The sequence below is a fragment of the Aegilops tauschii genome, chromosome 5 (genome assembly GCF_002575655.3).
Source record: "Aegilops tauschii subsp. strangulata cultivar AL8/78 chromosome 5, Aet v6.0, whole genome shotgun sequence".
Classification (NCBI taxonomy): domain Eukaryota; kingdom Viridiplantae; phylum Streptophyta; class Magnoliopsida; order Poales; family Poaceae; genus Aegilops; species Aegilops tauschii.
The window spans coordinates 395,645,336-395,654,622 of NC_053039.3; the positions used below are offsets into that span (position 1 = coordinate 395,645,336).

General features: G+C 52.8%; 1 long non-coding RNA gene across 1 annotated transcript; it reads left to right on the forward strand.

The window, feature by feature from the left end:
* Positions 1 to 754: 754 nt before the first annotated feature.
* Positions 755 to 1,372, forward strand: LOC141022409 (uncharacterized). Its single transcript, XR_012183707.1, has 3 exons — positions 755 to 885; positions 977 to 1,180; positions 1,273 to 1,372. It is a non-coding gene; the product is annotated as an uncharacterized lncRNA (long non-coding RNA).
* Positions 1,373 to 9,287: the final 7,915 nt, after the last annotated feature.

The window sequence follows — 9,287 nt, forward strand, 5'->3', positions numbered from 1 at the left end:
TCTTTTCAATGCAGGTTCGTGGAACATGGGCAAGGGGAAGGCCGACGGCGTGGGTTTCCTACGCAAGGTCGTTGGCCTGCCTAGTCGGAGTGGTCGAGCACGTAATCCTCCCCCTGGCTACTTGACGATGACTCCTCACAGGGAGGTCGAGGGAGAGGTGCCCCTAGAGGAGGAGGGGCGGGGGGAGAGCCCCTAGAGGGCGAGGTGGTGGGGGGAGAGCCACTACAGGGGGTCGTGGCCAGAAAGAGCGCACCCTCACCGACTTAGGGGTGTTGTCTTTGAGGCCATCCTCTAGTGAGGTACCCTCCTCTGGTGAGGAGGAGGAGGACGACGAGGCAGGCGAGGAGGAGGAGGTTCGGGATGGGGCCGAGGAGGAGGTGGAGGAGGAGGACGAGGAGGAGGAGGATGAGGAGGAGGTTGGGGAGGGGGAGGCAGGCGAGGAGGAGGGTGGTGGCGGGGATGATGGTGGTGGCGGGGAGGGGGTTGGCAACAAGGGGTGGCTGCGTGGTAACGCAAAGCTACCAAAGCAGGTTCCTGCTACTGAGGAGCAGAAGTGGCTCATTGAGCCCACGGGGAAAGAGTAAGTGCCACTTTATAATAATTTCATTATTTTGCTTGTCACATGCTCATTCCGGTTGTTATTTATTTTGCTTGTCACATGCTAATAGTTCATTCTTTTGCAGCAACTGGATATATTCTAAAGGGGTCCGTATTCCCAACGGCCCCATCACTGTCTTGCTGAAGTTACACTGGCCGGGGTTGTACTGTCCGGATCCAGTCAGGCACCCGAACCATCGGGTCTTGGCCACGAGCTGGGAGCACTGGGAAGCGGCCCTCCACGCGGACCATGGGACCCATGCCAAGGCCGTGATCACCACTTTCTGGGTGAGTTCTCTTCAGAAGCACAAGTCCATTCTAGTTTCATGAATGATTTAACTCATGGCTTCTTCCATTCTTGTTTCGTGCATGATTGTAGAAATTCTATCGAGTTCTCCCGGAGCACAGGGCCAGAGCGGACCAGATCGTGCTGCGCCAATGCAAGAAGAAGGCCCGCCAGATGCAGTACGAGGTGCGCTATGTGGCCATCTCGACATACCATCACGACTATCTTGGTGTGAAGATGACCAAGGAAGACGCGCGGAGGATGGGCATTACCTTGGAGAGGGACGAGTTCTTGAAGGTAAGTATAAAAGATTTTTCATTATGCTTTCATTACCTTGTGGTACATTTCACCGTTTCGTGTTGACATGCCATTATGCTTTCATTATGTAGGTGTTACCAAATTGGTGTTATGGAAAAGACGAGTCCTGGGCGGCATTGGTGGATCTTTGGTGTGATGAGGCTGGAGCCTGGGCGGCTATGAGAGTCAAAAACAAGGCTAACCAATGGAAGGAGGGAGTACATGCTCAGGGAAACCGAAACCACTATCTCCACAAGGCAGTTAATGTATGACTAACCCCATTAAACATTCTTCTTCTTCTATTTACCATTACTTTCTTATGTATGACTAACCTCTGTTTGGTGGTGCAGGAGGAGAAACTGAAGCGGCCGTTGTCACACATGCAGGCATGGGAGATCGCCCATACGCGGAAGGACCCCAAGCCTGGCGAGCCCAAGTACTACGACAAGAAGACCGCGCATAGGAAGAAGGCCTACTCCGATGGGTATCTGGCGTTACATCCTGACACACCTGACCCCATTGCGGCGGACCTGGACGAAAGGGTGGTGGTGGGCATGGGGCCGAAGGAGCACGGTCGGGAGGCGGTTCTCGATGCTGTGATCACTCCTACTATCTCCTACACACAGCTCCGTCGGATCGACCCGACCCTGAGCCAGCGCACGAGCACGCCCATGAGCAGTGCACCGTCACTGTCCCTCTTTCAGGAGCAGCAAACTGTAAGTATTTTCCCTTTTATCTTCATTGCTCACTTTATTTTCCGCATTTAGTAGTTTTATGAGTTTCATCATGTCATACTGTAGGCCTACATGGAGTACACACGCCAGGAGACCATGGCGTGGCACGACCGCCTTCATGCATACCATCAGCAGAGGGATCGCCAGATGCAGCACGCTTTTCAGGAAATGGCGGCCGGCATGTGTCCTCAATGGCCATCAGCAGAGGGTCCTCCAGCACAACCAACGTTGCTGACCTTTGAGGAGTTTGTGGCACAAAACGCTGGCCCCTCGCCGGTTAGTTCATCCCCAATCTATTCACTCAAAGCATATCATGCCTTTCAGCACAGTCATATATCCCGTTAATATGTCTTTTCAACATCCAGGGAACCAGTGGATCAACCGTTGGCGGTGGTCTTCGCAGCACCCCCGAGTCACGGAGCCCGACCACTCCGATCCATGGAGGCAGAGGCGGAGGTGGAGGCGGTCTTGGCGGTAGCGCTGCCGCTAGCAGTGACGACCTGGGCTTCAGCGGTCTTGGCGGTGACGACCTCCGCGGTGCTCGACGTCCTGGCGCTTAAGCCTTTTGGTTACTTGTGTGCTTATGCTTATGTATCTTTAGATGGCTTGTGTGTGGTGATGATGATAAACTTGTGGTCTTTGATGGTCCTTTAGATGACTTGTGTGCTTCTTTATATGCTTATGCTTATCTTTATGTTGATTATGATGATGCTTATGCATATATTGTTGTGATGGTGACGGATGATACTTAGATGTGTTTTATATGTCTATTTACATCATATATATCTGCTGATATGTGCTGTATATCTGAATTGAATTGATTTGAAAACAAACAGAAAAAAGAAAAAAAAATCAAATACAAACTATGCCGACGGCTAGGCCGTCGGCATAGGGCTGGCCTGAGTGCCCAGTTGCTGACGCGTGGCATCTATGCCGACGGCTAGGCCGTCGGCATAGATTTAGACTAAGCCGACGGCCAGGCCGTCGGCATAGATGCCACGCGTCAGCAACTGGGCGCTCTTTGGGTAAGCCTATGCCGACGGTCTCGCCGTCGGCATAGATTTAAACTAAGCCGACGGCCAGGCCGTCGGCATAGATGCCACGTGTCAGCAACTTGGCGCTCCTTGGGTAAGCCTATGCCGACGGCCTCGCCATCGGCATAGATTTAAACTAAGCCGACGGCTAGGCCGTCGGCATAGATGAGCCACGTGGCGAGCAGCGGTTGATCGTCACTTGACGGCGGCCGCTGTTAGACGGGAACGTTGCCGACAGCCAGGGCCGTCGGCATAGATGTACGGACACCGTCGGGATAGATCCTATGCCGACGGCCTTTCTATGCCGACGGCCTCCCGGGCTGCGCCGACGGATATGTTGCCGACGGCCCTATGCCGATGGGGGCCGTCGGCATAGGCCTGTCCCGACGGCATATCAAGGCTATGCCGACGGCCCTGGCCGTCGTCGTAGGGTGCGATTCCGGTAGTAAGTATACTTGCATGTGGCCTGTGAACGGGAGTTCTCCTTGAACATCGTTCATCCACGCGTTGTCAATAAGCGCATCTTGCAATGTTCTCCTATTCTTGTTCCTCGTGCTGACTAACTGGAGGAGCAACAGGGCGATATCTGTAACCGCAACTCCATGGATCCAACGATCTTTCCAAAAGAGGACTTTCGATCCCTCTCCCACCGTGATTTTTACCAAGCTGCCAAAAACTCCATGCTCATCCACCAACAAGTGCATCCCTTGCCATGGTTTGTTCAGGTCAGTTCTCCTCAACCATTCCCAACGCAAAATGAGTGCAAGTGCTTGCAAGGCCATGGTCTTCACACCGAGGCCTGCAAAGATCGTCGGCCGGCAAACCGCGTCCCAAGCGACAAGGCATTGCCCACCGTGGCTCTTGTCCTTCCCTGCCCAGAAGAAGGAGCACATCCACTTGTTAATGTCCTCAAGGACCCAAGCAGGGGGATCCAACACAGGAGCCGGTGGATCGGTCTAGCTGCGATCACGGTCTTAACGAGAATGAGTCTGACAGGCCGTTGAATGAAGCCTCGCTGTCATGCAGAGATAAAGTTCCGACCTGATCAAGGAACGGTCGCCAGTCCGCTCTCAAGAGCTGGTTGATCGCAAGCTGAAAACCCAAGTAGCGGCATGGAAAATTCCCAAGTTTGCATTGCAGTACCGTCTCCACTCTCTAATGGTCTAACTCGTTCTACTTGATAAGGATTGCATTTGATTTGCTGTAATTGATCCTTAGGCCTGAGGCTTCGTCGAAGATGTCAAAGGTGGCTTTCATGAATGTGAGATCTTGCAGAGACGGTCTCAAGAAAAACGCCAGATCATCAGCGTATAAAGACAATCTTTGGGTGACCGAAACTGCTCTAAACGAGCTGAGCACTCCTTCCTCAGTGGCCTTATTCATACTGCATCCTATCGTATGCAGTCTCTGGCTTTCAGCGCGACGCCGGTGTTCGTGGCCACGGCCAGCTGCTCTGCCCGATGCACACAACGTGATTGTTCAAATGCCAGAGAGAAAGAGAGGAGGAAGGAGGAGGAGGTTGATGCTGACGTGTGCGCCCCACCTATAATAACGGTCAAAATAAACGGCGTTGACTTTTCTGCCATGTCAGCCCTGGCGGGTGGGTCCCGCTTGTCATAAACGTATCTAAATCCTATAAAATGGTCATCATCGAAAGTTGTACTCCCTCCATCCCATAATATAAGACGTTTTTTTGACACTACACAAACATCTTACATTATGAGACGGAGAGAGTAGTTTTTAAGGATGAATTACAAAAAAAGTGGTAGCTTTTTATTAAAATTTAAAAAGTTGTAGGTCTATGGCGACGCAAACCACAATAGTGATAATTTTTGATGAAATACTCATCATACGGAGCTTTTTGTTACAATGAAAAGGCACACACATCACATGCCTAGTAGAAATACATTGATGTTAAATTCACGTCACCACGAGTTTAAACCGTGAAGTTGTGCACCCATGATCTTCTTTGAAAGGACAAAAATTCTACAAATATGTGGCGCTTTTACTCTTAATTTTAAGACGTATATATACGCTCCAACATCCAAAAAAAACTCAACGAGAAATGAAACCGGAAACATTTAGTTTACACTCACCTAGAAGATTTTTTTTTCTTCTGAAATGACAGGATTCCTATATTCAGAAAAGAGTTGCTCAATTAATTTGAAAATACCGAGCGAAAACTAGGTTGCCCAGTTAAACATGAAGAACCGGGCGCAAACCATCACAACCGCTGAACGGCACACAAAAGATACTCCACGCACAACACTCCAAAGAGGGCATCGCCGAGACACCCAGGCGTCATCATCCTCACTCCTCCCTTGAAGCCGTAATCGTCATCCTAAAAACCTTGAGCAAACGACTCCGATTTCGCCGTAGGCCATCGTCGACCCGACCCATCCAACCCACGTTGTAGAGGCCGTGTGGAGATGTATGAAGATCCGCCGCAGTAGATCATTGACCGGAACCCATAGAAGATTAATTATCGACTTTTCAAAGAAACTAAAAAAAATGCTAGAACAGTGATAAACATGTGGAATTTCAAGTTCGAGCTCATGCTCATTTGTGAGGTATGTAGAAAAAACCAACCGAGTATGAGTATGAATTTGGACACATGCTTACGGAACATCATCCTCCCAACATATTACATTTTGTTTCATCTTTTGATTTCGAAATATTCAACCTCTCCTGTCGCTTTCACTCGTTTGCACCGTATTGTCGTTGCCATGGGATGCTTTGCCATCTCGAAGGCCATAGGGAGAATCATTCTCGCGTATTTCTTCAAACCCCGCACGTCCCAAAACACCGAAGTAACATAGATGACCAAGATTGCTAGCCTGCGTCACAGTTGATAGGATGCATGCATGTTAGCCAAACCTTCAATCAATTGCACAATCACTGATATGTCAACGATCCTATAATGCACACAAACCTGACATAATTGCCAAGGGGCGCAGTGCTTTTCCTATGATATTTGACAAGCAGAGCGATGATTATACCTGCGCAGATAACACGTATAATTGCATAGGTCAGTAAAAAGATAAGGTCTGTCTAGGACACATCTACATGTGACATAATTATGTCACATCTAACTTGATGTCCACTATATGTGTGGTCTATTATTTTTGCCCCAGTTTTTTTATTCCTTGTTGCTGTGTTATTTGTGGGAGCTTAGATGTGACATTCTTAGAAAACATCTAGATGTGAATTAGATAAACAGAAAAAGATACTACTCCAAAATGTGAAATCCTGCGATGAAGTACTTTAAACTGTAAGGTAAAATAATGCAATTAGTTACGGAGATCCTCTGGAAACTACCTTAGTTTAGACCGATCCTAAACCCTAACAGTATCACTAAGTCTCAATTCATGCTATATTCGTGAGGTCTTACATTGAGATTCATGTACTTTTTTTTTCTCTCCTGCATGCTATGTCACTTGAGTGAGAATTGGTTAAATCTCAGTCGACTGAAACCTAGCCACACCCAAACACTAAACCCTAAGAAAGAAAGCATCAAGGTGGGGGAGATGGACTCACCGAGTTTAATCCGGATTATCCAGTCAGGGGAGAAGCCACGCCGCCGGACGTCGGCCGCGATGGTGCTGAGCTTGTAGAAGGCGTAGTACATGGCAACCTCGATGCACGTGGAGGGACTAAGCTTCCACAGTTGGTACATCCCCATACACGTCATGATGGCGCCGAAGGGCATGCCGATCTGGAACTCCTGGGTGTCGAAGACGCTCTTGAGACTCCGCAGGTCGTCGAGGAGTTCCCGGAGTGGGCGGACCATGCCGGTGACAGCGCCTATGACGGCGGCCTTTGCCTCCTTGGACTCGCGCCGGAACCGCTCGTTGATGGCGGCCTGGCTGAAGTCCGCGGTTTCGAACTCTTGGATCTCCCTGACGGTCAGCCCCGCGGGATACACGACGTCGTCGAGGTCGCCCCAGTCGTCGACGTCGTCGTGCGAGCACTCGCCAAAGCCTGTGGTGGGCGCGAGCTCGCGGGGATCCTCAACGGCTGGGCCGCTCAGAACCAAGGCGTCGGTGCCATCGCTGAGGACCATGGCCACGGCATCGTGATGGTCTTCGTCGTCCTCGCCGATGCCCGTGGTGGCCGCGAGCTTGCGGGGCTCCTCGACGGCCGAGCCGTCCAGAACTAAGTCGTCTGTGCCATCGCTGAGGACCATGGCCACGACATCGTGACGATCTTTGTCGTCCACGTCCGCGCCAATGTCCGTGGTGACCGCGCGCTCGCGGGGCTCCTCGACGGCCGGGACGCCCAGAACCAAACTGGCATCGGTTTCGTCGCTGTGGTCCATGTTCACGACATCGTAGTGGTGGTCGACGGCCGGATCGCTCCAAGGCCCGCTCTCGGGATCAGAATAGCAGCGGTGCACGCGCGGGCGCAGTGCCGACAGTGACATGGACAGGGAGCGCGGCGCCGTTCGCGGCAGACGTACGCGAGCAGGGGCGGCGGGCGGGGAGAATGGGGAGGCCGGATGCCGCCGTGGCGCGGTGTAAACCCTCGCGGCCGGCCCAAGACACGACGCCATCACGTACCTGTCGACCGACTCGATCTGTCGACGGGCTTATTCGGTGCTTTGTCGGTTGACGAACCCAGGACCCGTACGTATATGGCGAGGAGAGACTTCTCCTCGCCGTGTCGTTCGCGGTAAACGTATGTGATGAGGAGAGACTTGTCCTCGCCGTTTTATCCCCAAATCGTTTCCTATACTGGGCAACCCGGATCCTGATTCTAATCCCGAGTCGCTCATGGGTTGGCCGAGCAAAACACTGACCGCCACCGCCCCGTCTGCTCTCCTTCTTGCCTGTATCTTCACCGACGGAGGAAGCTAGTGGACAAAGCCTGTCTGATGAACGGTGGCGTTGGGCTCGTCTCCTTCCGCCCTACGAGTCCTCGCGGTCGCAGTGGATGTCGGCCGCGGCCCATCTCGCCGGTGGTCATGCCGCAGCGGCTTCGGGGAGGGGTAGCGTGGTGGCCGGTTTTCGTTGGAGACTCGCTGACTTCTGATTCTCGACAACAGTGGATCTTCGTGATGTACTCGTTCCCGGCAGCAGCGGCGGCAAAGCATCTTCCCGGTCCTTCGCAAACTTATAACTTACAGGAGCATCTCTACCCGATTCATTGTATCTCGGACACCAATAAATCCTGAACGTTTGGAATTTGGCCATGGCAAATCGAACGATTTCGTGACAATTCATATTTGTTGACCATAGAAGTTTAGTCGGTAAGCATGACTTGGGCAGTTTCCAACCCTAGCCACCGGGGCCCTTGTCCGCTCCCTCCCTCCTCTCCGTCGCCACCGGGCTAAGCCCAGAGGCCAACGACGGTGGACGGGGTCTTCCCCCCTTTCTCGCACCGGGGAGGTGGTGTGGGACCTTCTGGCGCGTGGAGGCACCGGCGTGATCCGGGATATGGCGGCACGGCGGTCGGCTCTGGGTGGCGGCGGCTTGGAGAGGACGTACTGGAGGGCATGGTGGAGCAGATCGGAGCCAGAAGCATGCGGCTTTGGCCTCCGGTCATGGTCTGGCAGCTGTGGCCTTCTTGCCGCACGACGGCGGATTCCGGGGCGGCGGATTTGGCGGTGGCCTGCTTGTCCGTGCGACGGCAGGTCGAGCGTGGCTGACCTTGTGGCGGCATGCGAGGGATTCGGAACCAAGTGCCTTGATCTGATGGTCGCAAAGGCGGTTGCCGTTGTATGGGCGACAACATGGGCTTGTGCGACGGTGGGTGCTCCCTGTAGCACCTGGAATCGGGCGGTGGCCCCTCTTCTTCGACGAGGCGGACTCTATGGTCGTGTGCGTGACTCGAAGTCTAGATCTGGAGGTGGTGACGGCCTTTCTGAGGCTGGTGGCGGTATGGGATGTCCCCTCCATCAACAGACCGGGTTCGATGTGGCTCGGCAGATGACACATGCGTCTCTTTCGGAGTCATCGGGCAGTGCCTGTCTCCGGCAGGTGAAGCCACTGGCGGATGCTACGCACGACGTCTCATGCGGGGACGACAAATCATGCCTGCTATTGGCACGTGTTGCATGGTGGCTCTAGCGGAGGTCTCATCTCTAACTTGTTGCTACTGGATCAAAGGTGATGCAACAGTGGCGGGCGGCAGGCGGTATGGGATGTCTGTTTTCTGGTGTCTTCTCTAGAGGTATCTGGGTATCGAGGCGTCGGTAACCGGATAAAGGATGGTGGTACATATGGCTTCAACAACGACTTTATGCACTCTGATGAATACACAAGATCTCGGATCAGGCTATGTCGACGCGCGCTTGCGTCGTGTGCTTGCTGAAGGTGGTGGATTGAAGCTTGCCTTGGG